General features: G+C 42.8%; 1 protein-coding gene across 2 annotated transcripts in view; it reads left to right on the top strand.

Moving 5' to 3' along the window:
* The first annotated feature begins 3,525 nt into the window (after positions 1 to 3,525).
* cntn2 (contactin 2) overlaps positions 3,526 to 20,948 on the top strand; it is a 96,661-nt gene continuing 79,238 nt past the window's right edge. For both annotated transcript variants that reach the window (XM_080890330.1, XM_080890329.1), the window contains exon 1: positions 3,526 to 3,779. The gene's annotated coding sequence lies outside the window, so the exon portion shown is untranslated. The remainder of the gene's footprint in view (positions 3,780 to 20,948) is intronic.

Below are 20,948 nucleotides of genomic sequence, written 5' to 3'. Positions count from 1 at the left end.
GCCATTTGAATATGAAATCATCATGGGATGAAGGTGAACAATTAATCAAACAACACTCTGAATAAATGGTCAGATGAATATGGGAGCAATAGAGGCATAAAAATGCTAGCAGTAAAAAATAATAGTAAAGAAGTCAAATATGGCACCAAGGCCAAGAATGAACACAATCTAATATATACTAATTAAGTTTTTAAGAGCATGTATGATGGGCACACACTGAGTTATTTGATGGCGTTTTTGACAATAACATGTTAAACTGCAGCATAGGTGCATTGTGCTTTTTATGGATGTTTACATTTCTTACACATTTTGTACACATCTAATGTTTAAATCCAAACAAAAGGAACTGTACGTGTCATCTGTAACACATCCATTCTCTGAGTATATGTGGGTGAATCTGCCTTCAGAAGGCCACTCGGGTGGCAGCTCCAGCTCAGGGATGAAAACACCGCTCAGATTTCTTAGCAGGCTTTCAGCTGTCCTTAACATCAGAAGTATTGATTGTGCTCCTCACACTGGCTCAGTGAAGTGTTAGGGGAGAGCTCAGTCTGCTCGGGACTTAGCTTTACTGTAAAACATGGAGACTGGGTGATTAGGCTAATCAATGTAGGGCTGTCTGTCTATCTATCTATCTATCTATCTATCTATCTATCTATCTATCTATCTATCTATCTATCTATCTATCTATCTATCTGTCTGTCTGTCTGTCTGTCTGTCTGTCTGTCTGTCTGTCTGTCTGTCTATCTATCTATCTATCTATCTATCTATCTATCTATCTATCTATCTATCTATCTATCTATCTATCTATCTATCTATCTATCTATCTATCTATCTGTCTGTCTGTCTGTCTGTCTGTCGGTCTATCTATCTATCTATCTATCTATCTATCTATCTATCTATCTATCTATCTATCTATCTATCTATCTATCTGTCTGTCTGTCTGTCTGTCTGTCTGTCGGTCTATCTATCTATCTATCTATCTATCTATCTATCTATCTATCTATCTATCTATCTATCTATCTGTCTATCTATCTATCTATCTGTCTGTCTGTCTGTCTGTCTGTCTGTCTGTCTGTCTGTCGGTCTATCTATCTATCTATCTATCTATCTATCTATCTATCTATCTATCTATCTATCTATCTATCTATCTATCTATCTATCTATCTATCTATCTATCTATCTGTCTGTCTGTCTGTCTGTCTGTCTGTCGATCTATCTATCGATCTATTGATCTATCTGTCTGTCTGTCTGTCTGTCTGTCGATCTATCTATCGATCTATTGATCTATCTGTCTGTCTGTCTGTCTGTCGTTCTATCTATCTATCTATCTATCTATCTATCTATCTATCTATCTATCTGTCTGTCTGTCTGTCTGTCTGTCTGTCTGTCGATCTATCTATCGATCTATTGATCTATCTGTCTGTCTGTCTGTCTGTCTGTCGATCTATCTATCGATCTATTGATCTATCTATCTATCTGTCTGTCTGTCTGTCTGTCGATCTATCTATCGATCTATTGATCTATCTGTCTGTCTGTCTGTCTGTCTGTCTGTCTGTCTGTCTGTCTGTCTGTCGATCTATCTGCATCTGACATTGGTTGTGTGCTGTGTCCACCTAATATGTTGTTACTTTATGCGGGGTGTACATGTGTTTTTGTGAATATCTGGTTGATATTCTGTCTCTCTCCACTAAAATGAAGCTATCATAAAAACACAGAGTGTTCCTTTCTTTGTAAGGAACACTCTTGAACACAGTATGTGTTGAATCCAGTGTTCAGAAGTGCTGAGGCCAGCAGCTGGGACCATGAACCCATTGTGAAAGCGTCTGGTGAGGTCATAGACCAAGTGAGGAGCTGGGCAATCTCTGCAAAGATTTCCACACAATCGGACGTGTCTTTGCAGCCAGAAGAGTTCAGCCTGTTGGCAGTAGATGTAATCCTGGATTAAGGGACCAACATGGCTTTAAATTTCAGACTTAGAACCATATTTTTTAACCATATAGCTGTAAAAACATATGACAGCGGTTCTATTGTGGAATGGATAAATATTTTTTCCTTATTGACTTGTTATCTATATTACTGCTAATAATTAGCCGTTGTGTTTGGACAGCAACGAACAGAAGCTTAAACAACATTACTAATTACATTTTAATAGAAATGTTTAATACAGAACTACTAAATGCTAACCTCTTTAAACGTTTGTTGCCAAAAGCCAGATAGAGGGCTGATGTCATGCATGTGTGTATGCATGACATCAGCCCTGTATCGACATACAGTTCTGGGGCTTGTTCGGGGGCTTCCTCTCTCCCCCTCGTCCCCGGGGAAACGGGGTGTGGTGGGAGGATGGGCGCTAACACCTGCCGCCGCTCTGCTTCATTGGTAGGCGGCCTAGCGCCGCAACAAAAGGGAAAGAAAAAATGCCGCCTTTGTATCTGACAGATGGCGAAGCTGCGTCAAGCTCACGGACCGAGAGAGCGAATAGTACCGGAAGTAGCTTGAATTTGCCTTCAAAATAAGAGTTTTTGGCCAGCCGTCTGACGCCATTAGTTTTGCTGTACTTGCTTTAAATGAACTGGAATGACTGACTGTTCGCTTTATAATTTCAAATAAAGTTAAAAAAAATATGCGAGGATCATAGTGGCTATAAATCAAATACAGCACACATGAAGACAAAAGTCAACATCTTCATTTTGATATTTTTGTTCTAATTTATATATTTCAAGAATATATTTCACAAAGTTTGATGAAATATGTAAATATGCGTATTTTATTTTGTCTTGTCATCGCCTTGTCTCCACCCTGTGTCCTGTTGTACGTTTGGTGTCACGTTTCACACTAAATTAAAAAATAAAATACATTAACTAATAAATAATGTAGGTCAAACGCACCAGTATTACTGAGGCACAGCTTTTAACTGTTCACCATGTACGTTTGTGCTTGTCTGAAATATGATATATATATACACATATATTTAGTTTATTTATGAGATTTATCAGATGAGACAATATCCCCATTTCTCCAGCGGAAGTGACAATGTTTTTACTTGAATGAATTGGTATCAAACACAAGGAGTTCAGCTGTTTCAACCTGCCTCATTGCTGTGGTTAGTTATAACACAACTTAGGGTAAATTGTAACGTATGAGGGAGACCCATCACAAAATATGAAGCTTAACAACTCTATTGCACACTGACCAACACTGAAACCTTTTCTTCACCTAGACTATAAAGCACTCAGTTCCTGCTTTCACATCATGGCCAACTATCGCTAAAAGAAAAACGGTGGTAATGTTTTTCTTACTGTCTCGGTATGCTGAAAAAAATAGCAGGAGAAGAAAAACATATTTAGCGGTCATCATGCAGGTAGTTAGTGTTAGTAGCACCTGAGTCAAACTGACATCAAGTGGAATGATTCTGTTGTGAAAAATACGTATCTTATGTTCTTTGGCAGTAAATATGTAAGTTGTTGTCCCGGGTTAGTAGATCAAATCTATCGGCTGTGGGGACCGGAAGTGTTGCTGCCGTATTTCTGCAGACTTGACAGTAGCGAGAAGTGACCAGAAGGTGATCGAAAGAAAGGCAAGACATTGTGAGGAGGAAGAAATTCGAGCAGGAGTAAGACAGGGAGGGCTGGAGGCTGGCCCATCATCGCAGTACCAGCGTTTGATAACGCAGAAGAGGAGAGCAGACGGACGGCAGACAGGGAGGACTGAGGACGCAGAGCAGCATCACGATCCGCGGCTGCGTCTCAGTGCCGGAGAGAAAGTGTCCGCATCTCGGCGAGGTAAACACAGCGACGCCTCTGCTTCCTCACTGGCAGCAGCACTAACATTTGATCTGGTGGTGTTCACACATCTGTCACATGTGTTCTTCCTTTACACTGACTCATAACGCCAACATGTAATGTGCTGTGCGTTATTAGCTACATTTCAACCGGAAATCTCTGCCTGTATGAAATAATGAAGCGTCCTGCATTAACCGAGGGGTCGCAGAATCAGATAAGATCTGTATATGTCAGAGATCATCTTCTTATTGTTGCTGCTTTGGGGTTGCATCCATGCAGGACACATATTCGTGTAGCGGCTCAGCCTCCTGGGGACACTGAAGCAGCTCGATCTTTCGGTTCCAAACAGAGTGAGTAGGGTGGGCATGAGGAGCAGAAAAACAGCCCAGTAATCTCCCGAAATCCCATCCAAGAAAACCGAGGTTCCTGTGGCTCCCAGGCTCTCTAATGATGGTCAGCCATTACATCGCGCTCTTCCCACCACTATAAAGGCATCTGCTAAGAATCTGGAACTTTTGAACAGCATTTGAAATTTGAATCCATGAACCATTACAAAAATCACTTTGCACATGTATCAGTCCTCCTCAGGCATCCAGAGGCTGCTTACACAACACGCCTATTCTTTTATCTCTTCAGCGGCTGCAAGTGAAATTCATTGTGAAATGTAATTAATAACATGAATCCCTACATGACCGGCTCCCACATATATCAGCTACTGAGACCTTCCTCCAGCATTCAGTTCCTCTGATCATCTGCTCTGAGTCTTTTTTAACTGTTGGACGCTCTTGTTTTAAAAAGAGGCAGCCGCACTTTGGAATAAGTTTCTTCAGCCAATCAAGTTGGCCGAATCGGTGCTTGGTTTTGAAGACCTGCTGAAAACTTGTTTTATACCTTACCTTAATCTTTCAGCTGTAATTTATGGCTATAAGTTCACAAACTAAAGTGTCTAAGGAAGTATTTCTCTGGTACTCGGTGTCAGGGGGACGCCTGTACAGTGGCACAGGCCTACACATCTTACATGTGTTGTTTTATTACTGTGGCACTTTTTACTATGCTGATGTGTAAAAAATATAAATTTATCATCATGTTCTTGTTGTTCATGTTTACTGTTTATAATAAGATAACTAACACGGCTATTTTCAAACACCAAACAAATGAATACTTATTAAACACATATAAATAAACCTCATCCACCTGAGTCCGTCTGCATAAAAGGCTCAGGATGCAGCCGTATGAGGTGAGCATGGTAATTATAAGAGAATAAATGAAAATGATCAGTAATGATTTTGAATGAGAGAAATGCAGTAGCATCATGAACAGGAGGTATCAGTCATCCATCACTCAGTTACAATAATGACAGAGGTTTTTTCAGTCATTCACATTTTCTGTGAATTAACAGAAAGCTTATATTTTACAGTTACAGGACGGAACTGTTAGAACTGTAAGTTTGCACCTTTATCTCGTAGTTGCGTTGGTCAGGTCCATTTGAGATCAGCGTGGCTGTGATGTTTATGTGTAAAATGAGTTGTTCTTGAAGAAAAGTTCACAGCTGGAGTCCTGGAAGATAAACCTACGACCTAAAAGTCTTTTCTCATCCTGCTGTGTTGGAATGAGGCCTTGATGAAGTTGCTCGACTTTGTACTGAGTCTCTGTTTCCACGTTTTCACTTCTTCGGGCACGACCGGGAGACTGTTGTGCTGCAGGCATGGGCGTAAACTCTAACTAATTCAAGTCCAGTAGTAGACAAGAAGCATTAGCACAGAACTGGTTAGTTGAGAATTTATAGGATTTATGTGATTTGATCTTATGAGTCATATTATTTGGTTCAGATATTTGCTTTGTCCCTGCTAAATTGTTTAAATAAAAAAAATCCTACCTGCATTTAATCGTTTCCTTTTTAATCCTGTGAACTGGTAAAGATTAAACCGTGTATGCATCTTTTATGGTTCCTGGCTGTTCTAATCCTGTAAACAGATCTCCAGGACTTCTTTTCCTGACCGCTAAAGTATGACCTAGCCATTTTATCAAGTGCAAGGATCAGGGGCGAGCGTGGCTGTTGGTTGCAGCTAACTGTGAGGGCTGCTAGTTGGTCGCATCATGAGAGGATGTTAGGATTGTCCGCAGACCTAGTCAGTTACAGCTAGGCTGTCCCGTACAGTTACCCCTGTACAGGACGTCTGCAGCTATTATTATCATTAGTCTTTTATTTATCCAGGTAAAAAATCTCATTGAGATTAAAAATCTCATTTTCAAGAGAGACCTGGCATCATGGCAACAAAAGTCACATACCACATAGGTATATAAGATTTAAAACAAATACAGTATCCCACACCAACATGTGTAAAATATACAATAACAGATCAAATTAAGAGTACATTAAAAACAATCACACTGAGTAAAAGAGCTGGGGCCTGTTCTTCGTACCTCGCTAAGTAAGTTAGCTGGATGAGATTGTTGACGATTTCGCGTGATCCCGGATCGTTCGGTTCCCCGAAGCCCATCCGGGACTTGCTGTCATAGCAACAGAGCCGTAAGCGTAAACCTGCTGGGGAGCAGGTTTACTTTATGTAAACAGGATTAGATCGCGGCCACGCAGGTATGCCCGCGTCATTCATACGAAAGCAACAGCGATATTCCACCACTGTTTCACCATAAATAAATAACATCAATGTAACTAAAGATAATGCAGCACTTGATCCTTTTATTGATTTCACACAGATACATACAGGTCATTTCCTAAAAAAGGGAAATCTACTATTAACATTCTATTACATGTATGTGATTATTACAGATGTAATTCATATTTCAGAGTAGTAATTGTAAATTACTTCGTGTAATCAAGATGAGAGACCACGGCTATAAAAGCGAAGGTGGATTTGGGAAGCCTGTCGCAGCCATGTCCTGTCCGTATACGCGAGCCACCCATTGCGGAAGGTGCAAGATTGATAAGGAGAGTCCTCCGAATTCAGCGTATATTGCGGGATAGACAGGATCCTTTAGCTCAGCGCGACAGTGTGCTCATAGAGAGATATCGATTTTCCCGTGAGGGTATTATTTACTTAACCAACTTGTTGACGAGGGGGTGCAGGACCACCACCTGTCTTTTTTTGCTCTGCCCTTTTCTTGGTTGCTGTGATGAACAAACAAACAGATTATTCCAGGGTCTCTTTCCAAGAGACGACAAGCAATATAAGTGATAAATATTACCATTCTGTAGAACATTCTTATATTTCACTTTTACTTGTTCCCATGTTCTAGTGGGTCCTGTTGTGGCTCTAATGTGAAAGAGGATATAATGTAATATAATAAATCTACCCTACCGCCTACTGGTGTTGGCCAGAGGGGCCGATGGCGCGATATGGCAGCCTGGCTTCTGTCAGTCTGCCCCAGGGCAGCTGTGGCTACAACCGTAGCTGCCTCCACCAGTGTGTGAATGTGAGAGTGAATGAATAGTGGCATTGTAAAGCGCTTTGGGTGCCTTGAAAAGCGCTATATAAATTCACTCCATTATTATTGTTATTATTGAATTACTTACGAGTTTGATTTGTCAGCAACTTTCTGCCAGCCCTCGCTCCTTGCTTTTGCAGCCTTTGCAGTGTTCCCTTGCGTTTTAATTAAACTCTGAAACTCCTGAAATCCCTCACTCAAGAGTTCTTGCTCTGCTGCCGAAAAATACCGAGCGCGCTCCTTCGACATTTTCGCCGACCAATCAAAGGGTTGCCGATCAATGTTTCTACTATCGATGCGTAGCCCCTGTTGGGCCACCCAGTGATCTCACATTACTTCATCCAGCTATACTAATCGTCAACAACAGGTGTGTTCGGGGAACCGGAATAGCGAGCTCAGAGTTAGCGCGATGATTTGGTCTTGGATGTTTCATTTGATCTTGGATGTAGTAAGCGACGTACGAAGCACAGGGCCCTGTTCTCTCGTTCCTTTAAGACAGACTTAAACTCTCCCAAGGTAACCAGTTCTGATAATTTCAGTTCCTCCTGCAGATTATTCCAGGAAGCAGTGGCAGCGTATTTAAAAGCCTTTTCCCCAATACTGTTCTGATTTTTGGGACAATCAATTGTATGATTTTGTGCGAATGAAGGCTGTATTGGTTGTGGTTTTTACACATATAAACACATAAATAAGATGGAACCAGCCCAAGGAGAGATTTATAAATAAAGATCAACCAATGGGAGAGTCTGCGAATATGCAAAGATGGACATTTAGCAGCAGCAGACAAAGAACAATGATGTACATGATTTCCATAGCCAGTAATAAAACGTAAAGCACAATGGTCCACAGTATCCAACCTCTTTAGGTAGTGGGCAGGTGCATTCATAAAAAGCAGGTCACCATAATCCAATAAAGGTAAAAAGGTTGCACGAATCAAATGTTTTCTCACTTGGAGGGAGAAACAGGATTGGTTTCTAAAAAAGTAACCTAGTTTTAGTTTTAACTTCAACACAAGCCTTTGGATGTGAGTCTTAAATGACAAATTCTGATCTATAATGATCCCTAGATACTTGTAGGATGTGACCATTTCAATTTCAGTTCCTTGAATTGTTTTAATCTTAGGAGACGTAGCTAACAACTCTTTGCCATTTGAGAATAACATGAACTTGGATCTCTCTGCATTTAACACCAACTTGAGTTAAATGGGACTGAACGACATCAAAGGCAGACTGCAGAAACTGCAGGGTTTGTGCTACTGAAGGGGATGAACAATAAATAATTGTATCATCTGCATAAAGATGAAATGCTGCATTTGACAAATTATCACAAAGGTTGTTTATGTAAAGAGGAAATAGCAATGGCTCTAATATGGAGCCCTGTGGAGCTCCTTTGGATACTGGGAGAAAAGAGGAAGAAGACCCAGCAGCATGGACACACTGGTTTCTTGCTGACAAGTAATTTGAAAACCAACTTACAGCATTTACAGATAGACCAATATTGTTTAGTCTATGTAATAAAATAGCATGGTCAAGTCAAGAAAAAGAGCAGCACAGGAGGTTTTGCAGTCCATTGAATCAACGATGTCATTAACCACTTTAACAGCAGCAGTTATTGTGCTGTGTTGTTTTCTGAATCCTGACTGATGTTGGGAAAGAACAAAAAGTCTTTCAGTTTACTTTTGCTAGAACACACAATTTGGGCCTGTAGTGTTAACCTAACAGGCTAACAGAAACTAACACATCTGCAGTGAAGACTGACCATCCCATGACTGTCGGCGAACGGTGAACTTGATGACCCTTGTGGTTCACCAATACTTAACGTAGACATAACGTTGCTGTTCTGAGGTCAGTTTTGAGCGCTGAAGGAGAGTTTAAAAAAGCTACAGCAAATAAACACAAAATGTATTACTTAGATGTCTTAACTAGTGCTGTCAGCGTTAATCTCGTTAAAATGACGCAGATCGCACCGTGAATGGGGCTGCACAGCGCTAACACATTAACGAGCTAACCGCGCTAACGCGTTGACGCCATGCAGCCCCAAGCACGGGGCGATCCTGGCTAACTCCCTTACGGAGATTTGCTGCGTTAACGCGTTTATGGCGTTAACGTCATTTTAACGACTAACACTGACAGCACTACTCTTAACATTAGTTTTACTAATAATGTATGGATTTCATTTTAAAATGCAGTAAACTGTGAACCACTTGCATCTTTTAAACTCTCCTTCAGCGCTCTGCACATCTCTGATGAATCGCTACAGTCATTCTGAGGCCCAAAATAACCCTTTCAGACAGCTGGCCCAGATTATCATTACCATTGCAACAGATTCTTTATCACACATGAGACGACCATTTAAATGGGTCCCTGATCCCACACGTAAGGCCAACAACTTCCAAACCCTGCTCAAATATCTGTGTCTGGCTGTGATGTTACACGGTCCCCTTTCCATGAATCAAAGTATTTACAGATCAGTGGTATATAAATAGTCCTCGGCCTTGTATTTTCCCCAACTTTAGGAAAACGTTGAAATGAGGCATTTTTGTGTTTCTCATTTCAGTGCTTATTGTTTGGCTGTTGTGCATTATATTGAAAATCTCATCACTTCTTAATGATGAAATAAGAGCTTCCCATCTGTAGATAACCAGCAACCCCATCTCTCCCTGTCTGTTAAAACGGTGTTAGTGAATGCCATTGATTAATAAAATCAATCACAGGCGAATGAAGTCGAGAACGAGGGGATGTAGGAGTTTCCATATCTGACAGTTAAAGACACACTAAAGACAGCCACTGCACTATAGAGAACAGTTTGTGCTGGTATTTGTCAAGCTGTTTGAAACATTGCTGTTTCATTTGACTTGCATTATAGTAATAACTATCATGTGACACTGCACCTGTTGGGCACATCCTGCATGATATTTACAGTTTTGCTCTGGAAGTTGGTTGCAAGTAAGGTGCTATGCAAAAACATCCTTGTGATTCCTTTGGTTGCTAACAGATTGCTACGGTTGTCTGTAGTTTCCATATTTGTCTGCAAATACTTGTAAACGATGGTAAAACTTCAAAAAGCACCATGCACTTATTAAAGCCATAACAAACTGCTTCTTAAAGTTAAAAATCCATCACGGCGGTGAAGCTTTTCTCATGTGTATATTTTCACTCCAGTTTTTGTTTAAAAAATTATATTTAAACTACAATTTATAAAGTTTTGTTGTGAGGTGGGGAATATTGCTGTGTGATACTACACAGCAATATTCATGTGTGTTACGCCCCAATCTAGGGATACTGGTACGCAACATAAGAGTTAGAAAAAAAGGAAGTGACCCCGCCCTGGTCCCCAAAACCATACACAGGGGAAAACGATTTCTTAGTGAAACAGTGGTTTGTTGTCTAAACCAGGGGTCGACAACCCTAGGCACGCGTGCCACAGTTGGCACGCGAAGGGTTAACTGATGGCACGACCATAGCTGGACTGGCCATCGGCCCACCGGGCATTTGCACGGTGGGCCGATGATTTTATTTTATTTTTTTTGTAACGGTATAAACAATGAAAGGTGGTGGATCGGCCAGATGCTGGCCGGTGTGTAAAAATAACTCAGCTGTTTGATGGTGGCTGTGGTGGAGCTTCCTCAGATTCAGTAACAAGTGGTGGAGGCCAGCAGGTGGAGGAGCAGAGACCCGAGGCGGCCGCCGGTCCGAGCGTCAGGTGAACTGAACTTCAGGTAAGAAGTTATGACCTGCAGTCTCTCTGGGTCAGATATGAACCAAGTTTAGGTGGAGTTTATTTTCGTTGCTAGCTAGCATGTTATATGTTATTGCTAGCAGTTTCTATACAGCTGGGTGGTGCTATGATGTTACTGATAGTGAACTTTGTTTTATTCATAAGGTTAGTTAGTAGAGTTGCCAAATGTCCTGTAAAAAGACAGAATCGTCTCGCATTCAGAGAAAATATTACGCGTTTCATGTTGAGCTGAGAAGGAACACAGTTTGTCCTTCAGCTAGAATGGAAAAGGCACAAAGCTGGAGTTATTCTGTGTCTTCGCTGCACAGCTGCCTCTTCTCCTCTCATTCTCTCCCCTCCCTCTCCTGTTGCTACTTCAATCATGAAACTGATCAATGATCAGCTGATCGTCTTTTCTCTCTTGTTTGTTTATCGCTCACTTTGCGCCAGAAAGAGGAAACCAGCGGATGTCGCGCTAAACAACAGCAGCACGTTTAAGCTTGATCAGCTGTTGTTAGAATTTATTTAATATTAATTTCTAGTATCAGCTGATGTTTGCTGGAGCCACAGCTGTAAAGCTGCTGGTCATGATGTCGGTTTGGTTATGTGGTGAGAGGGAAACATGAAGATGAAACCAGGAGATGTCCTTACTGAACCATCAGAGCTGAACAGGTGATGGAGAAACAGGTTTACCTTTTAGGTGACATGAATGAGTTGAAGTTATGAACTGTTTCTGAGAGACAAATAACACCAGGATCCTTTTCTATGTAGCTGACAGCTGGTAACTGTGCAGGGGGGGGTCTAGCAAAGTGTTGCCAGGGGGGCAGGTAGGGCATTAAAAGGGAGAGGGGGGCACAAAGAAATACTTTTCTTTCTTATTCTCATTTAAAATGTCTCGCTTTTAATAAATAATTATCTGAATCTTACAACCAAAGTTTTTATCTGATGTCAAATGTATAGAAATCACACATATACCAACAAGACTGTACATCACTGTCACAGCAGCGTTTTCATTCAAAGGCTTTATGGCTTTAATACCTGGGGGGCTGGTCTCTCGTCAAAATGCCCGGGCTGATTTTTTGTTGTTGTTGTTCATATAGAGCGTTATTAAATTTATTGCTAATGCAATCATATGGCACACTGACCTCTGAGGAAATTTTAAATGGCACTCGCCATCAGAAAGGTTGCCGACCCCTGGTCTAAACTGAAGCGTGACTCCGGGGTGAACAAAGGCCAAAATAACAAACAAAACCAGCTTAATCAGTCAAGGAGGTGCTACCTAAATCAGAATCAGAATCAGAATCAGAATACTTTATTGATCCCTGGGGGAAATTATTTTTTGTTACAGTGCTCCATTTTAAACCAACATTAAGACAAGACAGACAATACACTAACTAAGAATAGTACAATATATACATATATATACATACATACATACATAAGTCACTTATAAATAAATAGTTGGAAAAGAAACATGTGTAGCTGTAGCAGCAAACAGTGTGTTAAGTGGATGCGTTGTACAGGGAGATGGCCACAGGCAGGAAAGATTTCCTGTGTCGTTCAGTGGTGCTTTTTGGTAATCTCAGTCTCTCACTGAACGAGCTCCTGTGACTGACCAACATGTCATGGAGTGGGTGGGAGGTGTTATCCAACATTGTCTTTATCTTGGACAGCATCCGCCTCTCCGACACCACCTTGAGGGAGTCCAGCTCCATCCCCACAACATTGCTGGCCTTACGGATTAGTTTATTAACCCTTTAGAACCGATCGGAGCGGGCATGCTCTGTTATGCGTAACTATTTTTAAATCCCGGTAGCACTGCAACCACGTAAGCTAGCGCAAAAATTTTTTTTGCATATGAAACCGGAGGAGTTGTACTTACATATTGTGCCATCAGCTTGTCCTAGGTCACGGTTTCCTTCCACATAAAGCTTTGCAAAAACTGCATAAAAAACGCTTGCAGGAACAGAAACATAATATTCCAGAAACACGCTTTGCCGGTCCGATCAGCTGTTCATAACACTTCCTACGTTGGAATAGACGTCAGCGCGAACTTTTGCATTTCCGCCATTACCTGGCCGAAACCGGAAGTGACGTCATTTTCGCGGAAATGTAGTCTTTTTTGCGATCAGGGCCTCAGGGCCTATACTGCTCTTTTTAAAAGTTATCTTTGACTTTATGACTTTCTGTGTCGTTTCTGGGATGCTTAGGACTCATATTGCACTGCTGGAAATAGTTTATTTTGATGCATATGCTGCTTTTTTGCAAATTTGCAGTATAATATTTATTTTCGTTTTTCCTGCAGTGTATAAAAATTGGTGTATTTCAAAAATAAAACTATGAAGACACTCAAAATAAATTTCCTGTGGTGGGAAACTATTTTGTGCAACTTTTTTGTATTTACAGTTTTGAGGGATAAGCCTCTTAAATTTCTCTAACTAGAAATATATGTTAAAAAAACAAAAACGATTTTAAATTTTTTTGTAGTTTATTGCACTTTTTTGCAATTTATGTAATTACTATGCACTTAATGCAGACATATTATTAAAATCTGGGCTATAATGGTTGTATTGATGTATAGCAACTTTAAATGCTCCCAAAAATGGCTCCACAGCATGTAAAAATATAATATAAGCTCTGGCGAACTTGGTTCTATGGTAGGTCTTAAAGGGTTAAGTCTGTTGGCATCTGCGACCCTCAGCCTGCTCCCCCAGCATGCAACAGCATAGAGGATCGCACTGGCCACCACAGACTCATAGAAAATCCTCAGCATTTTCTGGCAGATGTTGAAGGACCTCAGTCGCCTCAAAAAATAGAGACGACTCTGGCCCTTCCTGTAAAGTGCTGTGGTGTTTTTAGCCCAGTCCAGTTTATTGTCAATGTGTACTCCAAGGTATTTATAGTCCTCCACAATGTCAACACTGACCCCCTGGATTGAAACAGGGGTCAAGTGTTTCCTGGTCTTCCTGAAGTCCACGATCAGTTCCTTGGTCTTTGCCACGTTGAGCTGCAGATGATTCTGCTCACACCACGTGACAAAGGAGTCGACCACAGCCCGGTACTCTGTCTCATCATCCCTGCTGATGCATCCAACCACCGCAGAGTCATCAGAAAACTTCTGAAGATGGCATGTCTCTGTGCAGTGGCTGAAGTCTGTGGTGTAGAGGGTGAAGAGGAAGGGGGAGAGGACAGTCCCCTGTGGTGCCCCTGTGTTGCTGATCACCTTGTCAGACACACACTGTGGGAGACGTACATATTGTGGTCTTCCTGTCAGGTAATCAACAATCCAGGACACCAGAGAAGCATCCACCTGCATCGCTGCTAACTTATCACCCAGGAGGGTCGGCCTGATGGTGTTGAAAGCACTGGAAAAGTCAAAAAACATGGCCCTCACAGTGCTCGCCGGCTGGTCCAGATGGGTGTAGACACGATTGAGCAGGTAGATGATGGCGTCCTCTGTTCCGAGACGAGGCTGATAAGCGAACTGAAGGGGATCCAGGTGTGGTCTTACTATGGGTCGCAGCTGGTCCAGGATGAGCCTTTCCAGGGTCTTCATGATGTGGGAGGTCAGTGCCACGGGCCTGTAATCCTGGGGGCCACTGGGACGTGGCGTCTTTGGTACAGGGACGAGGCATGATGTCTTCCACATCACCGGGACCCTCTGCAGACTCAGACTCAGCATAAACAGTTTATGAAAGTCTCCACACAGCTGGGGGGCACAGGTCTTGAGGACAAGGGGACTCACTCCGTCTGGTCCAGCAGACTTGCCTGAGTGAAGTCTCCTCATTTGCATCTCAACCTGGTATTGAGTGAAGGTGATGGGTGGGGGAGGGGTGTCAGGAATCTCACAGGAGGCAACATGTGAAGAGAGAGGCTGGCACAGTGGTGTGGCTCTGGATTCCAGGCTGACTGCAGGTGAGGTTGTGGGGGTGGGAGCAGACACTGTGGTGTCGAATCTATTGAAAAACAGATTCAACTCGTCGGCTCTATTCTCACCTCCCTCAGCTCCCCTGCTGTTGGTTGGCCTGAATCCAGTGATGGTCTTCATGCCCCTCCACACCTCTCTCATGCTGTTCTGCTGGAGTTTCCACTCCAGCTTCCTCCTGTAATTGTCCTTAGCCTCTCTGATCTTGTCCTTTAGTAACACCTGGACCTTCCTCACCTCCTCTTTGTTGCCCCCTCTGAAAGCCCTCTTCTTGTTGTTGAGGAGGGCTTTGATGTCCTTAGTCACCCACGGCTTGTTATTTTGGGTAACAATGAACAGTCTGAGCTGGAACAATGGAGTCGGTGCAGAAAGTTATGTAGTCTGTGATACACTCAGTAAGCCCATTGATGTCCTCGGCGTGAGGCTCACAGAGTGTTTCCCAGTCGGTCACCTCGAAACAGCCCTGTAGTTCTGCTAAGGCCTCCTCTGACCACCTCCTAACAGTCCTGGTAGTCACAGGTTCCCTCCTCACAATTGGCACATAGCGGGGGGTGAGGTGAATCAGGTTATGATCTGACCTACCAAGTGGGGGGAGGGAGGAGGAGCTGTATGCATCTTGACATTAGCATACAGTAAGTCTAAAGTTTTCTCTCCCCTGGTGGGACAGTCCACATATTGTTTGAATGTTGTTAGTGTATTGTCCAGTGATACATGGTTGAAGTCACCCGAGATCACAATAAAGGCACTCGGGTGCTGAGTCTGTAGCCGAGCTATGGCAGAGTGGATAGTGTCACATGCAGCTGTGGGGTTAGCAGAGGGAGGAACATAAACAGCCACCAAGATGACGTGAGAGAATTCCCTGGGTAAATAATACGGCCTGAGTCCAACAGCACACAGTTCAGTGTCCGGGCAACAAATCCTTTCTTTGATTGTTATGTTGGTAGGGTTACACCACCGGTTGTTAACTAAAACAGCAAGCCCACCTCCTTTCCGCTTACCGCTAGCGATGCTGTCCCTGTCCGCCCGAACAGTGTGGAAGCCTTCCACGGAAGCATTCTCATCGGGAATGACCTGGTGCATCCATGATTCGGTGAAACACATCAGGCTACACTCTCGGTATTCCCTCTGACTCCGTACCAGTGCTGAGAGCTCGTCGATTTTAATTGCCAACGATCGCACATTACCCATCACGATAGACGGCAGACACGGTTTAAACCTCCTCCTCGCTTCGAGCCTCCGCTGTCTCACCGTCACCTTTTTTCTTCTCTTCTGTCCTTGACCTCTGCATCCCCGATGTGTTTTCCTCCAAATTTCAGCTGGTACTTCTGCGGGCCTGGCCAGCGAACCGGCCGGCATCAGGGCGATCAGCTGATCTCTGGAGTAAACAGTCCGTGCGTGTAGGAGATGTGCCGCGGTCCCGTTCCTTGATAAAAGTAAGAGTTCCACGGCCACCAGAAGAACAAAAACTCTCTCAATCCACATGATTGAGTAAGAGATAGAAAACGGAGGAAAATACAAGTCAGAAAAAAAAAAGAATACGTAAGAAAAAAAAGCTAAACTAAGAGAAAAGCAGGAGCGACTGTAACAGGCTGCACGCTGGTTGGCGCATGCGCACTAAACCCTACGTGATGAAAAGAACAAACAAAAGACAAATGCTACGCCTAACTCCCTAACTGAATAACAGGAGGAAACTATACAGAAAACAACAGGGAAGCTCACCCCTTCGGCTTCAGTGACTATTTACAAGAGAAGGCTGATTTACACACTATATACAAGCTCAGTAAGTCACGAGAATCACAAATATCACAGTTTGGAGGAAAGGCTCAGGTCAGTTGCTGCCCCGGGACAACTGCTGGTGACAGATTTTGAAGCAACCACATGATCAGGGGACCGATCAGCAGCCCCCAGCTAATTCAATCAGGGACCTGCAGAGACTTAAAGACACAGCGAAAGAAGCAGCCACCAAAACACATTATGGCCAGGGCCATAACAACGTGTCATTCCAATACCAAGTAAATTCATTCAATTCAGTTGTAGTCATACAGCGCCAAATCACAACAGCAGTCACCTCAAGGCGCTTCATATTGTAAGGTAGACCCTGCAATAATACATACAGAGAAAACTCAACAATCATATGACCCCCACAGATGCTCAATAGGGTCTAAGTCTGGGGACATGGTTGGCCAGTCAAGTACTTTTACCCTCAGTTTAGCAAGGCACTGGTCTTTATGGAGGTGTGATTGGGGTTGTTATCATGTTGGAACCTGTCCTGTGGCCCAGTTTCTGAAAGGAGGGGATCATGCTCTGCTTCAGTACATGTTGGCATTCATGGTTCCCTCAATTAACTGTAGCTCCCCAGTGCCAGCAGCAATCATACGTCTATTTTTAAAAGACCACCTCTGGATATGACGCTGAGCACATGCACTCAGCTTCTTTGGTGGATCATGGCGAGGTTTGTTCTGAGTGGAACCTGTCCTGTTAAACTGCTGTATGGTCTTGGTCACCGTGCTGCAGTTCAGTACCTGAGACCTTGTAACACTGACATGTCACATGACACCAGGGAGGGAAATGGCTAACTGGGCACAATTTGGACATTTTCACTCAGGGGTGGACTGACTTTTGTTGCCAGTGGTTTAGACATTAACAGCTGTATGTTGAGTTATTTTGAGGGGACATCAAATTTACAGTATACAAGCTGCACACTGACTACTTTACATTGTACCAAAGTGTCACATCTTCAGTGATGTCCCTTGAAAGGATACATTAAAATATTTACAAAAATCTGAGAGGTCACTCACTCTTATGAGATAGTGTATATACTGATGTGCATATTGACTCCTCCTCTAAAGCTGCCCTCACTCATCTGGGAGGCCTCTTGACTGAGTGCTGAGGAGATGGACTGTATAATTAAACTATATGGAAAGATCATCAGGTAAACAAGCGGGTCCTCATGTAATGCTGTCATCATAATGAGATTGTGACGAAAAACACAATTTAGACTCTAAAGTTAGTAATGATATTTGTAGAATTGGGTGCGTCTAAAAAGAGCACCTGTAATTGTTGGAGACATAAGGTCTCCTCAATACCTACATTTTTTATTTGAAAAAAACCTCCATAACACAAGACTAGAATTAAGGCCATATAGCCATCATCTGCTGTAACCACTCATCCATGTTGTCCAATATTTTCATCACTCAATAAGGCAGAAAACAGTGCTACCACATTTTTGTAATGACATTAGACATGACACTGTACATTCCCGTAGCCGCTTTTGTTTAGGAAGGAGGAGCCAGGGGTCGAACCACCAAGCTTCCGATCAGTAGGTGACCTGCTCTACCTCCTGAGCTACAGCCACCCCGCTGTGCTTCATTTATTGCTTCCTGTAGCATAGAATAAACTGGGCCATCTTTTAGGAAAAGTGAGGGAGAAAAAAATTGTCCCTCAATTCATTGCGACGGATATTTATGCAATCACTCATAACATTAACATGATAAGCAATGTTGGACAGATTGTGTAACTGTTAATTGAAGCTAGGGCTGCAATCATTCATACTTTGAATAATTGGATTTTAAAATATTCTCTACACAACTTTTTTGCTTCGATGCTTCTGTAGTGCACGCTCTGTAGCGTGCAATTTTAACAATGCAAATGCGATCATGTATAGAACATTTGCGACTAATGTCCACACTAATACATTTTCGTTTGAAAACGCATCTTTTTCTCTCCGTTTTGGCCATTTTTCGTCAAGGAAAACTGAGTGTTTTGAAAACACTCGCCAAAGTGGATACATTTGAAAACACCATTTTTGCATCGCAGTGTGGACTGTGAAAAACGGGGGCTTTTGTTTGACGCATTTTAGTCATATGATGTAGTCATGTGACCAATTCAACTAAGATGGCGGACGGCATTGTACAGCAGTTTTTTGTTTGCTCTCAATTTTGACAGCCCCATTAAAGATTAATATCAGTTTGTACTTGCTCCAGATAGCTCACTCACTTTTGCAGCTTTGCACTCTTGGAACCAGTATCTGTTACACACCGTAAAGCGCAAAGAGGCGGAGCCGTCACTGTGATGGTGAGCTCAGGCTGAGTGAAAGAAAATACGTTTCTAGCCTCTAAAACAGCAGCACAGTTCTTGTGATCACCATTAAAACTTTACAAAAATCAAAGCACCTGATCGACAAACTCTGACATGAAGAAAAGTGAACTTTGTAGCTGCTACATTCACCACCATTTGTTTTACACAGCCAACAATCTGCAGTAAGCCTCCAGAAGGTGTTTAAAATACGCAGAGGAACTGTTAACTCAGTCTGAGACCAGAATGGTTTAAATATACAGCTTACTGAAGGCTGAGGGCAGCTGTCCTGTTTTACATGGACACGGACAGGGTGAGTCTAAAGGGGGGCAAGGGGTGTACTAGACCATATTCATTTTAAGGTTTTCATTCATTCATTTCATTCATTTTTCCGATTAAAAGTGAAATTATATAAAATACTATCTCAGTTGCTTTTACATTTATTAATATAAATATTAAAGCTTGTTTGATGGCAGATACTCCCTTCACCCTGGCCAAAAAGACTAAAATGACCAAAGAAAAAGTGGAAAACAGCTAAACATGAGAGGTTTTTGGACAAAGTTTGTGTTTTTTCCATTGTTTAAGCACCGGTTCGAGCACCGTTTCAAAAGTACCGGTTTGGCACTGGTATCGAATAAAACCTAAATAATACCCATCCCTAGTCTGGACTTCTTTAAGTTGCTTGAAGACGTTTCACCTCTCATCCGAGAAGCTTCTTCAGTTCTAAGGTCAAATGGTGGAGAGTCCCAGATATAAACCTAGTGGGAGTTTCCCCCCACAGAGGGACAAAAGGACCCCCTGATGATCCTCTAATCGCCTGAGCCAAGGTGTGAAACTGGGTGTGGGTCCCAATCAGCCAGAGTTTCGGGTGTGTTCATTGTGAAACCTGGCCCCACCTTATCATGCGAATTCCTGAGGTCAGATGGCCCAGGATGTGAGTGGGCGTTAAGGCGTCTGGGAAGGGATCTCAAAACTGGATTATAGGTGGCAGAGAGTTGGTGTCGTAAACCCCGCCTCTGTTCAAAGATGGTCGCTCACAGTGGACATAGATGGCTTCTTTCACTCCTCTTTCAAACCATCTGTCCTCTCTGTCCAAAATGTGAACATTGGCATCCTCGAAAGAGTGACCTTTGACCTTTAGATGCAGATGGACTGCTGAGTCTTGTCCTGTGGAGGTGGCTCTTCTGTGTTGTGCCATGTGCTTGTGAAGTGGCTGTTTGGTCTCTCCAATGTAGAGGTCTGGGCATTCCTCGCTGCACTGTACAGCATACACCACATTGTTAAGTTTGTGTTTTGGCGTTTTGTCTTTCGGGTGAACCAGTTTTTGTCTGAGCGTGTTGCTGGGTCTGAAATACACTGGGATGTCATGCTTGGAGAAAACTCTCCTGAGTTTCTCTGATACGCCGGCTACATAGGGGATGACAATGTTGTTGCGTCTGTCCTTCTTATCCTCCCTCGCTGGTGTCTGGTCTTCTTTTCTGTGCCTCTTTGCTGACTTTAACAACGCCCATTTAGGATAGCCGCACGTTTTGAGTGCTTCCTTTACATGTGTGTGTTCCTTCTTTTTTCCTTCAGGCTTAGAGGGAACATGTTCTGCCCGGTGGTGTAGGGTCCTAATTACTCCAAGTTTGTGTTCCAAAGGGTGATGGGAGTCAAACAGGAGGTACTGGTCCGTGTGTGTGGGCTTCCGGTAAACTTCGATGTTGAGTTTGCCGTTCTCTTCAATGTGCACGGCGCAGTCCAGGAAAGGCAAACAGTCGTCCTTTGTGTCTTCCCTGGTGAACTTGATGTTTTTATCCACAGCGTTAATGTGCGCAGTGAAGGATTCCACTTCTTGTGTCTTGATTTTGACCCAGGTGTCGTCCACATATCTGTACCAGTGGCTGGGTACTCTTCCTTTGAAAGAGCCAAGAGCCTTCCTTTCCACTTCCTCCATGTAAAGGTTGGCTACAATAGGTGATACGGGGGAGCCCATGGCACAGCCATGTTTTTGTCTGTAAAAGCCT

Source organism: Rhamphochromis sp. 'chilingali' (genome assembly GCF_963969265.1).
Source record: "Rhamphochromis sp. 'chilingali' genome assembly, chromosome: 9".
Taxonomy (NCBI): domain Eukaryota; kingdom Metazoa; phylum Chordata; class Actinopteri; order Cichliformes; family Cichlidae; genus Rhamphochromis; species Rhamphochromis sp. 'chilingali'.
This window is presented reverse-complemented; position numbering and strand designations above follow the sequence as displayed.